This window comes from Peromyscus eremicus, chromosome 3, assembly GCF_949786415.1.
Source record: "Peromyscus eremicus chromosome 3, PerEre_H2_v1, whole genome shotgun sequence".
Lineage (NCBI taxonomy): Eukaryota > Metazoa > Chordata > Mammalia > Rodentia > Cricetidae > Peromyscus > Peromyscus eremicus.
Genome location: NC_081418.1, coordinates 41604162 through 41624781, shown reverse-complemented (window position 1 = coordinate 41624781; position 20620 = coordinate 41604162). Strand labels below are relative to the sequence as shown.

Genomic DNA, 20620 nt, shown 5'->3' with positions numbered 1-20620 from the left:
CTTTGGAGCCTATCCTGGAACTCACTCTGTAGCCCAGGCTGGCCTTGAACTTACAGAGACCCACCTGCCTCTGCCTCCCAAGTGCTGGGATTAAAGGCATGCACCACCACCGCCAGCCCCTAAAATGTTTTTAAATAGAACTACTACATAATCTGGCAATTCAACTTCTGGTACTTACCCAGAAGAACTGAAAGCAGGGTCTCAAAGAGCTCTGTGCACACCCATGTTCATAGCAGCATTATTCACAACAGCCAAAAGGTGGAAGCTACCCAAGTGTCCATCAATGAGTGAAGCGGAAACAAAACTCGGTACAGACGAACCACATATCAGTCCACCTTAAAAAGGAAAAAAAATGCAAATTAGGAATAAAGGGGATTTCCTCACCTTGATAAAGAACATCTATAAAAATGCCTATACCCATTTACTTAAAGATGAAAAACTCTAAGGTTTCCCATTGAAATCAGGAACAAGACAAGGATGTCTCCTCTCACTACATCTTTTCGACATTACATTGGAACTCATAGCTTATACAGTAAAAGAAAGACAGAAAGGGGAGATAAAAGAAATAAGGAAAGGAAAGAAAGGGGGAAGGGAGGGAAGAGAGAGAGGAGGGAGCAAAGAGGAAGGAAACACAAGAGAGGGATCTCTGGGAAGGAAAAACAACTGTCTCTGCGTGGCATGACAGTCTGCGTGAGCTTTAATCAACCAAAGACTCCTGGATTGAACAGTAAGTAGATCGTAAGATACAGGGTGGATACATAAATCAGTGTTTTCTTATATATCAACAATGAACAAGTAGAACTTGGAATTAAACATAATTTCTTCTCTATTAATGCCTCCTAAAAGTGAAATATCAAAGTATAAATCTACAAAATATGTATAAGAGCTACATGAAGGTGGAGGGAGGCAACGAAAAATGTTATGGTTTAGTTTTAGGTTTAGCGCTATCCAGTTTTAGGTGTCTGTTGGGGGTCAGGGAACATATCTCCTGTAGTAAAAAGGAGATGTTACAAATTATTTTCACATTTTCATTTTATTTCAAATAGACATATGAAACTGTACATATTTATCATGTACAGCATGATATTTGAAAGTACACATATGCTATGGAATGGTAAAATCTAGCTAATTAAAATATGCATTGCCTCATATAGGTATCATTTTGGGAATGAAAGCATTTAACTTCAGTCACGAACTGTAGTCACCATGTTGTAGAATAAATCTCTTGAACTTCCATCCTTGAAAAAAATCTGTACGAGGAAAATTTCACAACTCTCATGAAGAAACCACAGGACTGAAGACAAAAAAGGGTGACTGTACTCTCAGGATAGAAAGACACAACACAGCCAGGCACGGAGGCCCACGCCTTTAATCCCAGCACTCAGGAGGCAGAGGCAGGAGGATCTCTGTGAGTCTGAGGCCAGCCTGCTCTACATAGCTATTTCTCAAAAAAACAAAAACAAAAACAAAAACAACAATTGGTCTCTTAATTCAACATTGTCTTTAAAAAAAAATTGTTTAACTTTATGTGCATTGGTGTTAAGGTGTCAGATTCCCTGGAACAGGAGTTACAGACAGTTGTCCGCTGGAAATTGAACCCAGGTCCTCTGGAAGGGCAGCCAGTGCTCCTAACCCCTGAGCCATCTCTCCAGCCCCGACATTATCTTTTTTTGAGACAGGGTCTCACTATGTAGCCCTGACTGGAGTGCAACTTCCTAGGTAGACCAGGCTGGCCTCAAATTCATAGACTTTATTCAAATAAAACTTTTATTCAGGGATGAAGAAATGGCTCAATGGTTAAGGGCACTAGATGCTCTTCCAGAGGACCCAGGTTCAGCTCCAGGTACCCACAACTAGTTGTAGGATAATAACTGTAACTACGGTTACAGGGGATCTGACTCCCTCTTGTGGCCTCTGAGGGTATTATACAACATACAGGCAGACAAAACCCCACACACATTAAAAACAAACAATAAACCTTTTGATCTTTGAACATATTAGGTATTAGGTAGCTATTTCCTCTGTATCAAAACTTTCCCTCCTATAAGGAGCAGGGATGTTCCTAGGCTAATAAAATTGCAGAAGCTCAGGAAGTTCAGGAAACTTAGAGACGATTCAAGGAGGCTCAGAAAATTACAGGACCAAAAGCTCCCTCTCTGAGGTCATGTGAGTAGTCATAATTGCTGAGAACAAGAAGTTCTTCAGCCGGGCGGTGGTGGCGCACACCTTTAATCCCAGCACTTGGGAGGCAGAGGCAGGCGGATCTCTGTGAGTTCGAGGCCAGGCTGGTCTCCAAAGCGAGTTCCAGGAAAGGCGCAAAGCTACACAGAGAAACCCTGTCTCGAAAAACCAAAAAAAAAAAAAAAGAAGTTCTTCAATGGAACCACCTGCAAGTCAAGCCAGGAGTCCCAGGGATGCAGTTTTCATGACTCATCATCCATACTAGAGTGGGCTTTTCAGTGATGCAGTGACCTTTCAGTTACCTGTTGTGTATGTGAATCCTCACTCACACTCCTGTGAGAAACCCCAATAAACTCACTGGCTCACCAAGCTAGACTTGGGTGGAATCATGTCTCTAGTTTATTGCTGGTGCCATACCTGGAGTGAAAAGATTATTTGTTTATATCTCCCCATGAAAGGTCACACAATAGTAATACACTGTCAAGAAAATAAGTCCAGAACAGGGAAAAGCATTTACCAAAAGAAAAAGGAGTTATTCAAAATTTTAAAAATAACTAAAACTCAGCTGGGCAGTGGTGGCCCACGCCTTTAATCCCAGCACTCGGGAGGCAGAGGCAGGTGGATCTCTGTGAGTTCGAGGGCAGCCTGGTCTACAGAGCGAGATCCAGGAAAGGTGCAAAGCTACATAGAGAAACCCTGTCTCGAAAAACCAAAAAACTCAACAATAAGAATATAACCAACCCATTTTAAAAATGGACAAAACACCTCACTAGGAAGATACAGTACAGCAGATAAGCATATGAAAAAGTGTTGAACATCATGTCACCATGGAACTTACAATAAACCACAGTAAAACACACATATATAATACACAGTAATAACTATATACGTATTGCATGGGTAGAACTCCACACACAGTTCCTCATTCTCTGCTGCCAGACCTCTGCATGTATGCTGCAGGGACGGGCCTGTCCCAGTCAGCTCTGCCCTACAGCCTTATTGTCCCCACTGGCTGAAGCTGACATCTGTTAAACTAGCCAAGAAAGGCCTAACTTCCTCCCAAAGAGGTGTGATCCTGATGGAATCACATGGTGTGGCACAAGTCTGTTGTGTGACTGGTAATAAAATCTCGAGAATCTTTAAGTCCAGAGACCTTGCTCCTGATCTCTCTGAGGAGCTCTACCATGTGATTAAGAAAGTAATCACTGCCGGGCAGTGGTGGCACACACCTTTAATCCCAGCACTCAGGAGTCAGAGGCAGGCGGATCTCTGTGAGTTCAAGGCCAGCCTGGGCTACAGAGTGAGTTTCAGGAAAGGCACCAAAGCTACACAGAGAAACCCTGTCTGGAAAAAACAAACAACAACAACAACAACAAAAAAGTGGTCACTGTCTGACAGCAACCCAAGAAGAACAGAAAGGGTAAGGACAATAAATTCAGCCTGATTCTGGTAGAGAGCAGAACTCACCAACTGGCTCATTACCAACTGGCTCATTACTCTAAGACTAAGCAGGTCCTCCCACCCAACTGGAAATATGGGTCGTCCACAGCCTCTGCTCTAGTGGCACAAATTCTGTGTACATGAGCAATAAAAATCACAAAACAAAAACAAAAACAAAAACCCCACAAACAGCAATAACAGTGAACTCTGTTTGCTACAGGAATGCTCACTCCTTGCTGGGTAGTCACCTTCAAAGACAGTTTCTTCCAAAACTGAACAAACACTCCTACCATATGACCCCATAATTAACTCGTTGGTGTTTAGTCAAAGAAGCTGACAAACTCTATCTACACCACAATCCCACACAAATGTTTACAGCAGCTTTGTTTGCAACTGCTAGGACTTGGATGCCACCAGATGTCCTTCAGTAAGTGACTGGATACAAAAGTTTTGTTCATCTGGACAATGAAATATTGTTCAGCACTCGAAAGAAATAGGCCATTGAGCTAGGCATGGTGGCACACACCTATAATCCGGCACTTAAGAGGCAGAGACAGAAGCATCACAAGTCTGAGGTCAGCGTGGTCTACATATCAAATTCCAGATGAGCCAGAGCTATAGAGCAGAACCCTGTCAAGGGGTGGTGGCAGGGGTGAGTTCCCAGGACATGGAAGGGGGGGGAAAAAAACCTTAAATGGATATTACTAGGTGAAAGACCATCTAAAAAGGTTACACACTATGATTACAACCTTCTAGAAAAGGCAAAATTATGCAGACAGTAAAAGGAGTAGGATTTCCAGGGACAGGGGGGATGAACAGGCAGAGCATAGTTGATTTTCACTAAATTCAAAGTCACAGAATGAACCATAAAGTAATACAGACTCTGGGTGATAATGGCAATGTCAACACATACTCATGACAAGAATCAATGCACCGCTGTCCTGCAGAATGCCGACAGGAATCCTCTCTACCATCTATTGAACTTTGCTGTACACTTGAAACTGTTCTATTTGAAACTAGGTTGTTCTGGTCTGGGCTTTTGAAATTTGGACACAGACTATACTATGTGAAACTTGAAGATTCTTTACTCAGTAAAACAAACTAGTCATGCATGCCTTTAATCCAAGCACTCGGGAGGCAGAGCCAGGTGGATCTCTGTGAGTTTGAGGCCAGCCTGGTCTACAGAGTGAGATCCAGGAAAGGCTCCAAAACTACACAGAGAAACCCTGTCTCCAAAAGACAAAAAAACAAAAACAACAAAAACAAACAAACAAAACCAAACCAAGCTAGTCACAGAGACAAATACTCTCTATATGAGTCCATTTGGGCTCTACTTTATTTGTGTCTCTATGTGCATGGGGGAAGGGTGCTACAGCCTGCCTGTAGCGGTCAGGTGTGTCCTATTACCCTGGTTCTGGGGACTGGATTTAGAGGCCAGGCCTGTATGGCAGTGCTTTCACCCGGTGGGCTGCCTCCCTGGCCCTGTCGTCCATCTTTAGAAAGCAATTAGAACAGTCTACAGAAAAGGAGCCGAGTGCAAGCAGGTGAGGCGCTGTCTCACGAGAAGCAAGAAGTCTGCAGACTGAGTACACAATAACAGGAACGTGCTTAACGTTACTGAACTGTGCACCTAAAATCTGTTGTTACATATGCTTTACCACATGTGAAAATTAAGATAAAGAATAAATGAGTAATTTCACAGCAAAATAAAACTTGCTTATCTTTATAAAAATTTGTATTGGATAACTATAAAGATAAACCCTTGGCGTTTCTGGTGGCTGTGGCAGGTTAGGAGTAGAGGGCTGGCTCTGAAGAAGGGGGTTAGGGTCCCTGGCTGCTGAGGTGCTTAGTGGGAACTGGGCCTAAGGAGAGTGTCTCACACTGAGTCTGACGCTTCGGCCGTGCTCTGTAAGTCACACGCTGAGATCCAACTGTTTATGATCTCTGTTTGGGTTTTCAACTCATATTTAGTAGTTTAAAACAAAAAGATTCTTAGCTGGGTGTGGTGGTGCACAGCCTTAATCCCAGCAGAGGAGGCAGAGGCAGGTGGATCTCTGTGAATTTGAGGCCAGTCTACAGGTCTTGAAAAACCAACCAACCAGTCCAACAAATAAAAAAAACTCACAACATCAAAAAAGGATTCTTGACAGAAAAAAGGAGAAAATTATGAAGATAAACTTCCTGGGCTGAACATATCAACATATGTTGATATGTATTTGAACTTATGATTCATAGTTGAAGATTTAACTTATATCCTAACATCACCTCTCCTCATACAAACTGATGCAAATACACTGTAAAATTTGACTGTTATAGTAATAAACAGCACAGCATTCCAGAACTTACCAAAAGAAATGGCAACCATACATATACAGAAATACAACATTTATACCTATATGTGGAAAGAATATGATTATTCATATGAAATTCTTCTTTTATACTGCTCTACTGTAGAAGTCTCATTTTTCCTCTCTGAGAACTTCTAAAAACTTTTGTTCCTCTGATAAGCTGCTCCCCCCTCCCCACCCCACCTCGTTTGTTTGTTTTTGAGACGGGGTCTCACTCTGTAGCTTTGGCTCGCCTGGAACTTGTTGTGTGGAGTAGGCTAGCCTCAGAGATCTGCCTGTCTCTGTTGAGATTAACGGCCTGTGCCACCATGTCTAGGGTACCTGATAAAATACTTATTCAACAGAGAGAAAATGAAGAAGAAAACAAATACTAGCACGTGGGAAATCTGAGTAAAGAGTATTTGAAGAGTCGTACATCATCTTTGTAACTCTTCTAAAAGCCTGGAATTACGTATGGCACGCGTTTATACTTATTTGCCATGACAGGGTTTGAACTTACGACATAGTTTTAAAGAAGAAAAAGTAGAGTGCCTGGTAGGGTTTCTTCCATATACTATCACTGTTGTGAGTTTTTCAAAAGTACACAGGACTTATCTAAAAAGTACAGTGCCTGGTAGGGTTTCTTCCATATACTATCACTGTTGTGAGTTTTTCAAAAGTACAGGACTTATCTAAAGCACAATTTAATACACCAAGTCACACAAACAGAGTATATAAGAGGAAGATACCAATAAAGTGTTATTTTTCCATTAATTTTACTGTTCTAGTCTGAGACAAACTGCTTAGGGCATTTTAGAATTCTGGGTACTTCAAAACTGTTTTTAAATGATTTGGGATTAGATGACATCTAAACTGCTTTTCAAAGGGATTTGAAAGCTATGTGCTTGGCATAATGGGTTTCAATTCTTTGCTCCAGAATGCAGCTTGCAGCATAAATCAATAGGGCTGTCTGCTTCATGGGCTTGTCACTTCTGCCTGGTGCCTGCCTCTTCTCTTTCCACCCTCCCCCTCTCATCCGCCAGCTTCTCTAACCTCCTGTATTCTGGACACTCTAAAAAGCAAAGAGCAAAGGCAGAGGCATTTCTGGCTTCCCTGAACCTGAATGGAGTAGTTGTAAATACGGCTTTCACAAAACTATAAATAAGTAAAGTTATCTAAGTCAGTTATGAGTAACATACACATGCCGCTGGAGATCACCAGATCTCCACTTCCATATCTATTTAACAGAGACAAAATGAAGAAGGAAACAGTCCACCACTCCCCTAGGTCAATTTTATTTTAAGATTCATTTGTTCTGGCCCAGGCATGGTACACACCCTATATCTCAGCACTCTGTTGGCAGAGGCAGGCAGATCTCTGTGAAGACATCCTGGTCTGATAGTGAGCTCCAAGCCAGTCAAGACTACACAGTGAGCCCCTGCCTCAAACAAACAAACAAACAAACAACAACAAAAAACAAAAGATTTATTTAATTTATATCATGTGTATGAGTATTTTGCTTGCATGTATGTGTGTACCACATGTCTGCCTGGTGCCTGTGGAAGCCAGAAGATGGTGTCGGATCCCCTGGAAATGGTATTATGGGCAGTGTGAGCCAACATATGGGTGTTGGGAATTGAACCCAGGTCCTCTGCAAGAGCAGCAAGTGCTCTTAACCACTGAGCCACCTCTACAACCCCCTCTGCTCCCTATGTCAATTTTAGTAAAGGACTTCAGTTTTTACTTTCAAGGCATCAGATTCTCTGGCTAGCCAAAGTAATGGAAATTGCTAATGGGGGGAGATATGAAATACTGTGCATTTGAAAAGAGCAGACTCTTCCCAAGACACCCTGGACAAGTTACTTCATGACCACTAAGCTGCAATCCTGTCACTGTTTTTAAGTAAGAAGAAGAAATACATAGTATGTATCTTCCAAAGGATGATGTGTGGATTGAATAAATAGATCCCAGCAAAGTCAGAACACAGTGCCCAGAACATAAGTGTTTACTGTTAATTTGACAATGCCAAAACCCTCAGGCTTTTGAGTCTATCTTTCTTAGCTCATGTCCCAAAGTCTCACAAGTGCCATTAACTGTGCCTCAATTTCTTCACATCTAGACACCTGCTACCAGGCTTTCTTGACGATATCTGAGAAGTTTATGTTATGACACCACATATTACATTAGTCTGAGCAGTAAACACTGTTTTAGACAGGAAGTGAGAACGTCAACACGCTTAATAAAACTTTGTGACAGTGCACAAAATGAAGAAGAGAGAGGAGGGAGGGAGAGGGGGTAGGGGGAGAGAGCTAGAACCTTCTGAACCAGAAAAGCAAAATGGCTCACCCGTCTATCCCACTACAGACAGTGGTATTCAGCAAACTACTCAAAACGATTGAAATTATTCCTGGGGAGTGGACAGATGGTTCAGGGGTTAAGAGTTATGTACTGCTCCAACAGAGGACAGAGTTTGGGTCCCAGCACTCACATCAGGTGGCTCACAAGCATCTGTAAATCCAGCTCCAGGGGTGTCTGATGCTTCTGGCTTCTTTGGGTACCCATATTCACACACACATACCCACATACACACATCATTTTTTTTTTAAAGGGGGGGATGTTTGCTGGACATGATAGCAATACCTGTAATCCTGTACTGGGCAGGCTAGGGCTCCATAGTAAGTTTAAGGCCAGCTTGATCTATCTACATTACTGGTTCTCAACCTGTGGCTCATGACTCCAGGGTTGAACAACCTTTTCACAGGGGTCGCCTAAGACTATCAGATATTTATTTACATTACGATACATAACAGTAGAAAAATTACAGTTATGAAGTAGCAACAAAAATAGTTTTATAGTTGGGGGTCAGCACAACATGAGGAGTGGTATTAAGGGGTTAGAGCACTAGAAAGTTGAGAACCGCTGATCTAGAAAATGAGACCAGTCTCACTGTAAGAGGTGTTTCTGCTTTCCCCCTGCAGACCAGCTAAGGCAGAAGCAAAGGACAAGGACTGGGCATACAGCACCTTGGTGACATGATCTCTATTTTTACCTAGAGAGCTGCTGGAATCTGGAGGAGCCAATCAGGGGCTTAAATCAGTCGAATCCACACATAATGGATGAGATTAAGTGAAGAGTATTTACAAATCAAGGGAGAAGAAGGTCAGGCCAAGAAATCTAATCAAAGCATAACAAAGGACAGAAGAGAGCATTAGTCTAATCAATACCATTATCATTTCAAAAGAAACAAATCAGCGAGATGGGTCTAAAAATCTCAATCCAAGACTGTGCCCAGGGGAAAAGAGGCTCAGGTTACATCCCTGGACACATCTGGAACCTAAAATTTATCACGAGACTAGAAATCACACTCAACAGTCAATAAACTCTAATGACAACAACAGAATTTGCTTCATGGGAAACAAAGTAATAGATCAAGCTTGTACCACAGCAGAAAAATTAACAATCATTAAAAAAAAAAAAGCCAGCATGAAACTCGAAGCAAGGCTAAATGTGTCTTAAAACCCAGTGCTAGGAATTTAAGAACAGAAGAATGTGTCTACCAAGAGCCTCTCTTCAAAGAGTGAAGAGTGCCGGCTAAGGTACAGAGAAAAGCAATTATCCTCCATAAGACTTGGGCTCTATGATTAAAAAAAAAAGCCATGTTCATGTATGTTGTATTTGCTTTCTATTTGCAGACTTCAATTACAGAACAAAATGCAAAGAAACTAAGCTGCTGAGCTGGCTCAGCAGGTAAAGGCATTTGCCCCCAAACCCGACAACCTGAATTCAACCCCCAGAACCCACATCTCCTACAAGCTGTCCTCTGACCTCCACATCTGCATATGGCACTCAATGTGTGCACCGACGAAATACAACTTTCTAATAAAAAACTAATGACATCGAACAGAACATGAAAGTTACAAAACGGTACAAGTGAAATAAAGCTGACACTAAGAGAGAGGCAAGAGAGGGGGAGAGGTGAGAAAATAGATAGGAGCATTAACAGCCTCTTTTTCAAGATGATGGACGCAGATGAAATAGAATATTACAATATAATTGTCAAAAAAGGAGCAGATAGGAAGGGAATAGTGGAAGTAATCCTCACACCTTGGAGAGAAGTCCACAGTGCTCAAGACTGATATCATAAGTCAAGAAAAGGTGGTAGAGGGCCCGGTTCAATTCCCTTCACCCACATAGCAGCTCACAACCATCTGTAATTCTAGGTCTTGGTGGACTACAATAGCCTGTACATATCTGTGGGTGTCACATTCCAAGGCTCTAGAGGATTCCTGAAACTGTGGACAGTGCTAAACCCTACACATTTCATCTGTTCTTGTTTTCCTTTTTTTTTTTTTTTTTTTTTCTCTTCGAGACAGGGTTTCTCTGTGTAGTTTTGGTGCCTGTCCTGGAACTCACAGAGATCCACCTGGCTCTGTCTCCGAGTGCTGGGATTAAAGGCGTGCGCCACCCCACCCCCCCTCACTCCCCCGGCTATTTCATCTATTCTTATACACAGAGACCTATGATAAATTTTACCCTCTCACTTGTACGAAGCTCTTGAAGCTTTTCTTTGACCCATCTGCCCACACCACTACTCTCACAATTGTGGACTACATGGCATGGCCAAGCTGGACAAAGGGTACTGACACACCGAGGAGACAGAAAGGATGGTGCGGTGTTCACTCTGCTGAGAACATTATGCAAGTCACAAGTTGTGGTCCCCTTACTCCTGGAATGTTCCATGTCATGCTTTTAGACCAGAGGTAACTAAAACCATAGGAAACAAAACGGGGTGGGGGTGGGGGTGGGGCTGCTGCTACATGCACATCTATAGTATCTACTGAAAATCAGTAGTGGATAGTGACCACAATTTCCTGCATTGTCTATTACTACTATTAGTGTTCTATTACTACTATAACACAGGCCCCAGGTCTGGACAGTCTCCTCAATAGCCATCCCACACCCACTTCAAGGCAGATCCTCACTGTGCCAATAGGGTGGTTATGAGTATCCACTCTGGAGCCACAACAGTGGCTCTGCCACTTACTGACATCTTAGACAAGTTTCATTTGGTGTCTATGCTGTAGTTTCACCATATAAGCGCAGAAGGACAGATAGAATCACTGTGAGGATCAAATGAATTCTCTTTGTAGGTACCCAACATGGGATGCAGCACGCAGTTAATGATTCAGAAGCTCACATATAAGGGCAGTTAGAAAAGTGCTTAAAGTTATTCTATATCTCTTTTAAAGGCATTAGTAGAAACAATGCTCACAGATCAAGAGTTCTGACCACACAAGGACCTGTGTCAAAAAGCAAGTCTTGGTCTTGGAGGATGGGTAAAAGATACAGACACTTTCTAAAGGGAGGGAAGACAAGAGAGGGAGGTAGATGGTGGGGAGGAAGGAAAGAGATTTCCGAAATGTTTTAGAGTTCTTTAACTGCAAATCAAATGAGAACCAGAACATTTCAAGTTGGTATTGCTACAAAGTTGAAGCACTAGAGGGTGCCACAGCCAAAGGGAAAATGAATGTAAAGAATGCACAGGAACTTCAAGTCCTTAAAATTTTCAACTAGAACATGCTTTAAAAAAGTTAGGGCTGGAGAGATGGATCACTGGTTAAGTGTAACACAAACTGCTAAATGGTCTTTTAATTAAAAACAAACCCAGAGCCAGATATTGAGATAAATGCTGAAAGATCAGAGAGACAAAGGAACAAGCCACTGCCATATCTTACCTCTAGGACTCCTCAGCCTGAAAAGCCTTTAGTTCCTGTTTCCTCGAGCCTTATGTACCTTTCTCTGCCCAGCCATCACTTCCTGTCTCAACCTTCCTAGTGCTGGGATTAAAGGCGTGTGACTTCCAAATACTGGGATTAAAGGTGTGTGCCACCACTGCCTGGCCTCTATGTTTAATCTAGTGGCTTGTTCTGGTCTCTGATCTTCAGGCAAATTTTATTAGGGTACACAATATATCACATTTCCCCTTTTTTGTCTAAAATAATAAAAGAAGGTTATAACTAATATAAGAAAAACTATATACAACAAGTACAAAAAGTATATATAATATATACAGTCAAGAATTATATTAACAATGTCTAGTCCATAAATATTTGACAAATTCAGAGAAAATACTCCATTATTTATCCTATTTTGGTGAGTCCAAAATGTTGAACCTAACTCATGTTCTATCCTTAACTTGTATTACCAACCCAAAACTATCTTTTGGTGTTTTTCAAACTTATACACTTTATACCTCTTTAGTGAGTTTCTATTCTGAATATGTTAACAAGGAAAACTATAACTATCTAGTCTTCGACTCCGTCAGAGACCCAAGAAGGAAATAATATTTACTGAGTAAGCAGGAAGTGCAAACAAGTGACTTCCAAAAAATGTGAGAAATGACAGAAACAGCTGGCTGCCTGGACAGTCACCCAAAGTTCTCCTGCAACATTGGGGTATCCATCTTCAGCCTACAGACCTAGCATATCTGACAGACTTATCTGTGAAGCAGGATATTCTGAAGGGCCTTCCTATCTAGTCTTGGCAAGGTTTGGCAGTCCTTTCTTTTATGTCCTGCTTGTCCATTTGGACAGCATACTGTCAGCAGTCAAGGCAAGGGCACTTTCTTGCCCAGTGGCTAACTTTTGCCACAAAGAAAGTAAACCCTATATAAAGTTTTCTTCAATGCTCATCCTTCTCTGAAGTAGACTGGTGCTGCCAGGAGCAGACATGTCTCATTGTCATAAAATAAATGAAAGAAAGAAAGAAAGAGTCTATGTTTTTAAAACATCTTAAATGACATATTCTGTAGATCTCTGAAGTGTCTGAAGATGACCTGTCTATCTAAAATATATCTGTTTAACCTTGAAAACATGTATGACTTACAAGTTTGATTGTAATGACTAACTACTAACTTGCATTTCTTTATATCCTAATTAGTTGGTAATAATAAGTTTCAAGAACTAGCAATTTGCATTACCTTGTTAAATGAACTGTATAGGTACAATACCTTGAACAAGATTAGAAGTGTATGTACAGTATGTTCTAACAGTTAAGAGCATTGCAATTCTGTTCTTGCAGAAGACTGAGGTTAGATTCCTAATAGCCTCATGGTGGCTCACAACTATCAGCAACCCCAGTTTCAAGGGACCTGTGGTGTACATATATAACATTTATATACACAAAGTAAATACAAATCTTTTTTTTTTTTTTGGTTTTTCGAGACAGGGTTTCTCTGTGTAGCTTTGCGCCTTTTCCTGGAACTCACTTGGTAGCCCAGGCTGGCTTCGAACTCACAGAGATCCTCCTGGCTTTGCCTCCCAAGTGCTGGGATTAAAGGCATGCGCCACCAACGCCTGGCTCTTCTTTTTTTTTTTTTTTTTTTTTTTAAAGCACAGTTAGGCTAATCCACTTCACCAAATGCTTTAAAGACATTGCCTACTCTTCTACTCTTCTGTAGGTTCTAGATGGTGCCATCCAACAGAACTTTTAGCAGTGACACTTTTGGTCTGCCATGTACAAGGTAACAGCCACTATATACCAGTGGCAACTGAGCATATTGAAGTGTGACTACTGTGACTTAGGAATTAAAGTTTTCTGTCTAATTTAATTTTAGTTAGTCTTCATGTTAATATGACTTCTGGCTTTCATATTGGATGGGGCAGTTTTACATTGTATTTTTACTTTGAGAAAGACTTGCTTCTAATCATAGGCCACTGTACAACATTGTTAAAGAAATTTATAATGGAGAAATTCAAACAACAACTCAGGCCAATCTGACATAATTCAACATAGAGATTTGAAGATTGTCAATGCCTCTTGTCACTCTGTAGATACAAATTCAAAAGCAATGCTGCCTTTTACTTCTTATAGAAGACCCACCAGGCGGTGGTGGCGCACGCCTTTAATCCCAGCACTCGGGAGGCAGAGCCAGGCGGATCTCTGTGAGTTCGAGGCCAGCCTGGACTACCAAGTGAGTCCCAGGAAAGGCGCAAAGCTACACAGAGAAACCCTGTCTTGAAAAACCAAAAAAAAAAAAAAAAAAAAAAGACCCTACCTACCCAATTCCTTGTGCTACTTTACTCAAGCAAATGTTTAAACTCCTAGGTTATAATAGCTTTTAAATTATGTGTATGTGTGTCTGTACACACGTATATACATGTGTGTCCTGGTGTCCACAGAGGTCAGATGGGTGTGTCAGAACCCCTGAAGCTACAGTTACAAGCTGTTGTAAGCTGTCTGTTGTGAGTACTGGGAACTAAACTCCAGTCCTCTGGAAGAGCAACAAGCACTCTCCAATTGCTAAACCATTTCTCCAGCCCCTAGAACAACTTTTATTAAAGTGTATATTGAGAGGCTGAATCAACAAGAAAGCAGGCATTGCCATTTTTTTAAAAAGGAGCAAATCCCATGCTAGCAAGACTTGCCAAGGGCTAAGTAACACTGTGAAGACAAGGTTGCCAGGACATAGGCAGCATCTTGAAAGAGACAGTCTCTGGGCTCCAGAATGAAAGGGTGCTAGAGGCAGAGGCAACAGCTTGGGAAAGTACACGGCCCGGCCCAGAGGCATCAATGAGAAGCAGACAGCAGACATGGGGGGAGTCTGGGACCAAAGGAACACAGTCCTCTGATGCCTTTCACACCAGATTCCTTAGCAACTTACTGTGGAAAAACTAAAGCTAGTGTCGACCCACCTGTGAGGAAAGCAAGCTTCCACACTCAATACCACATTCCAGGTTATAGCCAGGGTCTGACACAGCACCTTCAATGAAACAGACGCCTAATAATGTCAGTGACAGGGATAAAAAGAATTAGAAAAAATGTAGTCTTGCCAAATATGGTAGTACAGGCCTTTAATCCCAGCACTTGGAAGGCAAAGGCAGGTAGATCTGTATGAGTTCCAGCCAGCTAGAGCTACATAGAAAGACCCTGTCTCAAAAGAAAGATAGAGGCAGTCGAGGAAAAGAAAATGTATTTTCAAACATGTAGGTGCTTAAAAAGCAGGCAAGTTGCCAAAGCTATCTATACTTAGTTTTAAAAGGCGGTAGAAGGGAAGTTTGGTATGACTAACCACTTGGTGACTGGGTCTAAATGCGGCTGCTTAGCTCTTCCAGCCTGGTCTGCATACTGAGTTCCAGGCTAGCCAGGGATACATAGTAAAACCACATCTCTAAAGAGAGGGGAGTGGGAAGAAGCAGGAGGGAGGGAGGACAGGAGGGAGGAAGGAAGAAGGAAAGAAGGAAAAAAATGTATTTTCAAACACATGGATGCAAAAGCAGGTGAGTTGCTGAAGCTATACCTGTTTTAGGAAAGCTGTGGAAGTGAAGTTTGATGTGATCAACCAATCACTTGGAGACTGGGTCTGAATACAGCTGCTTGGCTCTTTTTGTAGAGTAATTGTTTGTCTGCAGCTGCTCCCAAATTACCAAAAATCAAATAAGTAGCTGTCATGTGATAGCAGGATTAGAGGCTGCCTCAATTTCCATTAAGGAGAAATAGCATAAACGGCCACAAGCCCCGCCCTCAGTCTGAGACCAGCACAAAGAGCACTTTATTCAAACTGCACACTGTGAAATAGTACTGTGGCCTGGCCGCTTCTGTGGCAGGCCTCAATTCTGCTGAATCTGTCACCACACAATCGACACTCAGTGAAAGCTCTTTCCTAATTTCTGAAGAACAGTTCAATGCATGAATTTTCTTTTCTTTCTCTTTTTTGGCTCTTTTTTTTTTTTTTTTTTTTTTTGGTTTTTCGAGACAGGGTTTCTCTGTGTAGCTTTGCGCCTTTCCTGGAACTCACTTGGTAGCCCAGGCTGGCCTCGAACTCACAGAGATCCGCCTGGCTCTGCCTCCCGAGTGCTGGGATTAAAGGCGTGCGCCACCACTGCCCGGCTGCTTTTTTGGTTCTTTATTAGACAAGGTCTCACTATGTAGTCTTGGCTGTTCTGGAACTCGCTCTGGAGACTAGGATGCCCTAGAACTCACAGAGATCCACCTGTTCCTGCCTCCTGAGTGCTGGGATTAAAGGTGTATGTCACCACACCAGGCTCTTTTTTAAGGCAGAGTCTCACAACATAAAACAAACTAGTCTTGAACTCCCCAGGCTAGCCTTGTGCTCCAGACCTTGCTGACTCCGCATCCAGGGCTGGGTGGAGTGTGGGGTGGATTATAGGTATAGGCTCAACAATACTGGCCTGGCTTGAAATTCTGAAGACAACTGAGCCAAGGATTTTTTTCCTGCATAAAATCAGGAGAGAGATGGTTACCTGGTGCAGCGCTTCCTCTAAGAACTGAAGAACACAGTGCAGAACCTCAGGACCCACACACAAGCTGGGTGTGGTGGCCCCTGGGTCTGCAACCCCAGCACCAGGGAAGAGGAGGCTAGGCTCTTAGAGGAGTGGGGTTCTGGAGATGGAAACCCCCGAAGCTCACTGGCCAGTCAGCCTAGCCAAATGGATGAGCTCCAGGTTCAGTAAGAGGCTCTGTCTCAAAAAATAAGGTGGAGAGCAATGGAGGAAGACACCCAAAGTCAACTTTGGGTACACACACACACACACACACACACACACACACACACACACTCTCACACACACTCACCCACACTCATATGCAAATACCTGTGTACATACAAGCATGTGCAAATATACATGAACAAGCACATAAGTCACACAAAAATCACGGAGTATTATAAATGTGAATGGCATTCATCTAGGAATATCTACAACTCAATCACTGATTCTTCATTTAAGCAGTATGTACTGAATTCCTGTCAGGCATTATCATATCATTTTAGCATGCATATTCTGAGAAAAACTGTGGCCCTCAACTCTTACATTCTATTTTTATTTTAAACATTCTAATGTATTCTTATAGAAATGACACATGTTCTTTGAGGGTAATTGAGAAAAGACAGGCACTGAAAACCAAAAAACACTGGGCAGTGTTGGAGCACGCTTTTAATCCCAACACTCAGGAGGCAGAAGCAGTCAGATCTCTGTGTATTCCAGGCCAGCCTGGTCTATAGATCAAGTTCAAGCACAGTCAGGCCTACACAGAGAAACCCTGGCGACGAGGGGCCACCAAAACCAGCATGAGGTCCTGGTCCAATCCTCAGACCCCTACATACACCCCAAAGGAAACCAAACAAAAACCTAAAAGCATCTTAAATCACTACCCCAGAACACCTTTGCCAGGTCTGCTGGGCCCTAGTTCCTACCATCTCTTCTCTAACATTTAGATTTATTATTATTTGTCTGTTTCTATGCTCTGTGTGTATATGTGTGTGTGTGTGTGTGTGTGTGTGTGTGTGTGTGTGTGTGTGTGTGTACATGGTTCCCTGGGAGGCCAGAAGGAAGAATCAGATCCCCTGGAGCTAGTTACAGGAGGTTGTGAGTTACTGAAGTGGAGGCTGGGAACCAAACTCCACTCCTTTGTACATCATCTCATGAGTACTTTTTGCATTTGATATAAAGTAAAAAAAAAAAAAAGTTCCTCATACTATTAAAACATTTTGTATCATTCTAAAAATTTTAGTGAAGTCTAGCTTGGTGGCACACCAAGCATTTGAGAGAGGAAGGCAGGTCAAGGTCACTGCTGCTACACAGCAAGTCAGAGGTCAGTCTGAGTTGCACAAAACATCTCCAACAAAAACCAATCAGGCCGGCGGTGATGGCACACGCCTTTAATCCCAGCACTTGGGAGGCAGAGCCAGGCAGATCTTTGTGAGTTCGAGGCCAGCCTGGTCTACAGAGCGAGATCCAGGAAAGGTGCAAAGCTACACAGAGAAACTCTGTCTCGAAAAACAAAAACAAAACAAAACAAAAGTTGAGCATGTCTTCTACCGTAAAGAGTGCACAGAAGGGGCAGGAGGGACGGCGCAGCAGTTAAGAGCGCTTGCTGCTCTTGTAGAGGACCTGGGTTCGGTTCCCAGGACCCCAATGGTGGCTCACCACCATCTGTAAATCCAGTTCCAGGCCATCTGGGTGAACATTCTGAGCAGAGAAAATAGTATGGCCTTTGGAGTACAAGCAATGGGTTCAGCTTGGGGGGAACTGGAGGGTGGGAGTCTTAGACACTGTGCTAACTAACCCGTAGTTATTCTTACTGCTCAGATGCACCTGATAAAAAAAAGATTCCTTTCTAACAGAAGAAAGAAGAAAGAACAAAAGTAAAGAGAAAGTTCTACTACTACAAGATTTCAAAACTATTTGCAATTTGTAAGGTAATAGTACTTACTAATAAAATCAGATGAGATGAGAGGCTGGACACACGGTTCAACCATCAAGAGTCCATACTGCTCTTGCAGAGGACCCAAGTTCTATCTCTAGTACCCATATCAGGCAGCTCACAACCGCCTGTTATTACAGGGATCCGACACCCTGGCATCTGCAGACACCTGCACTTGAATGTACATACCCAAATAGACACACATATATACCTGTTAAATATAAAATAGCATATCTTTTTAAACCTGAGGTAAGAGGACTTTATTAAACATTAGTTTCTTTAAAAACTAGTAAGCAGTACCTCGGAGGGACAGTATAACCCAGTCTACCCATAGAGTCCAGGTCTTCAGTGACTCCAGGCTTTGCTAGCAATGATGCAGGCTGAAAAGCAGAGTGGGTTGTGCAACATCCCAGTTGTGTGCACAATGGGGAGGGCTGAGGCTAGCGGTGATCTGGTCAGGTGACTAATGAACGCAGTGATCCCTGGGGAACCTACTAGAGGTGTGAATTAGGACAATGACGGGAAAGCTGGGGATGGTGGCCCAGGAGAGGCAGAGGCAGATGGATCTCTGTGACTTGGAGGCCAGCCTGGGCTACACTGCCAGCTCAGGGCAGCCAGGCTCCACAGGGAAGCCTGTCTAAAGGTGAAACAACAACAGAACAGCAAGCCCTGAGCTATGGCAGTGGCGAGCAGAGGGACTCAGTGAAGCAGATGTGTGCAGGGAGGAAACCGGGGACTCCCGCTCTTCTGCTCGAGCGAGTGAGTGCTCACTAGCCAGGCTCCTGGCAAGAAAGGGGGTGAGTGCAGCTCTGTGGGGGAGACAGCAACTCTAAGAGCTGGCCCACAGAGGCTCACTCGGAACTTGGGGAAGTCTGTAGCATAGGTGGAAGTACTGGACTCATCAACAGGGCTGGTAAACAAACCAGAAAACTACTGAGAATAAAACATGACCCTGTCTCAAAAAACAAAAAACAAAAAAACAAACAAAAAAACATGAAGCAAGACAATAAAAGAAGCAACCCCAACCACACAGACTCACATCCTTTCCACATTTGGGATGCCAAGGCAGGAGGACTGCCATGGGCTCCAGGCTAGCCTCGTCTAGAGAATGATACCTGCTTCACAAAAACAAACAAACAAATAAATAATGGTTGAAGGGGGCCCCTCCCCCCAAAAAACCTAAAAAGTTGGGTGTGGTTGAACATGCCTTTAATTCTAGCATGTAGAAGGCAGAGGCAGGCGGATCTCTGAATTTAAGACCACCCTGGTCTATGAAGTTAGTTCCAGGTCAGCCAGGGCTATATAGTGACCCTGTCTCCAAAATAAAATAAAATAAAAATTAAACCAAATAAGTAAATAAGAAGCAAAAAACATGGGGTACGCCAAAGTTTCATACATTCATTCCTAACACTAATGTGAACCACCCCATCCCTGACTTGTTGGATTCACATCCTAAAGGGGCAGGGGGTGGTAACAAACACACATCTAATTCTAGGCACAATAAGCACTAAGGAGAGAAGTGATGAAGTAAGATTAGGGAGATGGGAAAGTGAGAGCAGGGAGAGTGCTGTGTGCTGCTCAAAGAACGTCCTTCTTCCCCCCCTCCATGTGTGTGAGTGTGTGAGTATGTGAGTGTGTGTGTGTATCTGTGTGTGTGTGTGAGATGTATGCCTGTCTTTGACCACGTGTGCAGGGGGTGGGAAGCAGCTGTGGGTGGGTGTGTTTGTGCCTGTGGAGGCCCGAAACAGTGTCTTAACTCATCTTCTGATTACCCTCCCACTTTAGTCACTGAGGCAGTCTCAATCAAACCCAGAGCTTGCTGATGTCTAGTGTCGCCAGCCAGCTTACACTGGGCATCCCTGTTTCCAGTTTCTGAGGCTGGAATTACAAGCGTCACCCAGCATTCCGTGGGTTCTGGGCATCCAAACTCTGGTTCTCTGGTGTACTCCTGTGTGGATAGCAGGACAGCAAGATGGACCCTGTATGTGGACGGGAGTGGCAGAAGGGAGCAGAGAAGCAGTACCAAGACCACAACTGCATGGCGTGTGGGCTAAGTAAGAGCCTTAGATTTTTCTTTACTTAGCGGGAGAAGACAAGTCTTTGGAAGACTTTCATCAGGAGGGCTATGATCGATGTCCTAGCTACAGTTTCTATTGCTGCAACAAAACACCATGTCCAAAAGCAAGCTGGGGAAGAATGTGTTTATTTGGTTTACACTTCCATATCATTGTTCATCAGTGAAGGAAGTCAGGACAGGAACCCAAACAGGGCAGGGACCTGGAGACAGGAGCTGATGCAGAGGCCATGAAGGGTATTGTGTACTGGCTTGCTCAGCCTGCTTTCTTATAGCACCCAGGACCACCAGCCCAGGGACAGAACCACCCACAAAGGGCTGGGCCCTCCTCCATCAATCACTAATTGAGAAAATGCTCCACAGGCTTGCCTGCAGC

The 20620-nt window shown here is 43.1% G+C and overlaps 1 protein-coding gene across 3 annotated transcripts in view; it reads right to left on the bottom strand.

Annotated features, from left to right (window-relative positions):
* Positions 1-20620, bottom strand: part of Nrf1 (nuclear respiratory factor 1) — a 113571-nt gene that overhangs the window by 70356 nt on the left and 22595 nt on the right. For all 3 annotated transcript variants that reach the window (XM_059257501.1, XM_059257499.1, XM_059257500.1), the window contains exon 2: positions 179-335. The gene's annotated coding sequence lies outside the window, so the exon portion shown is untranslated. The remainder of the gene's footprint in view (positions 1-178; positions 336-20620) is intronic.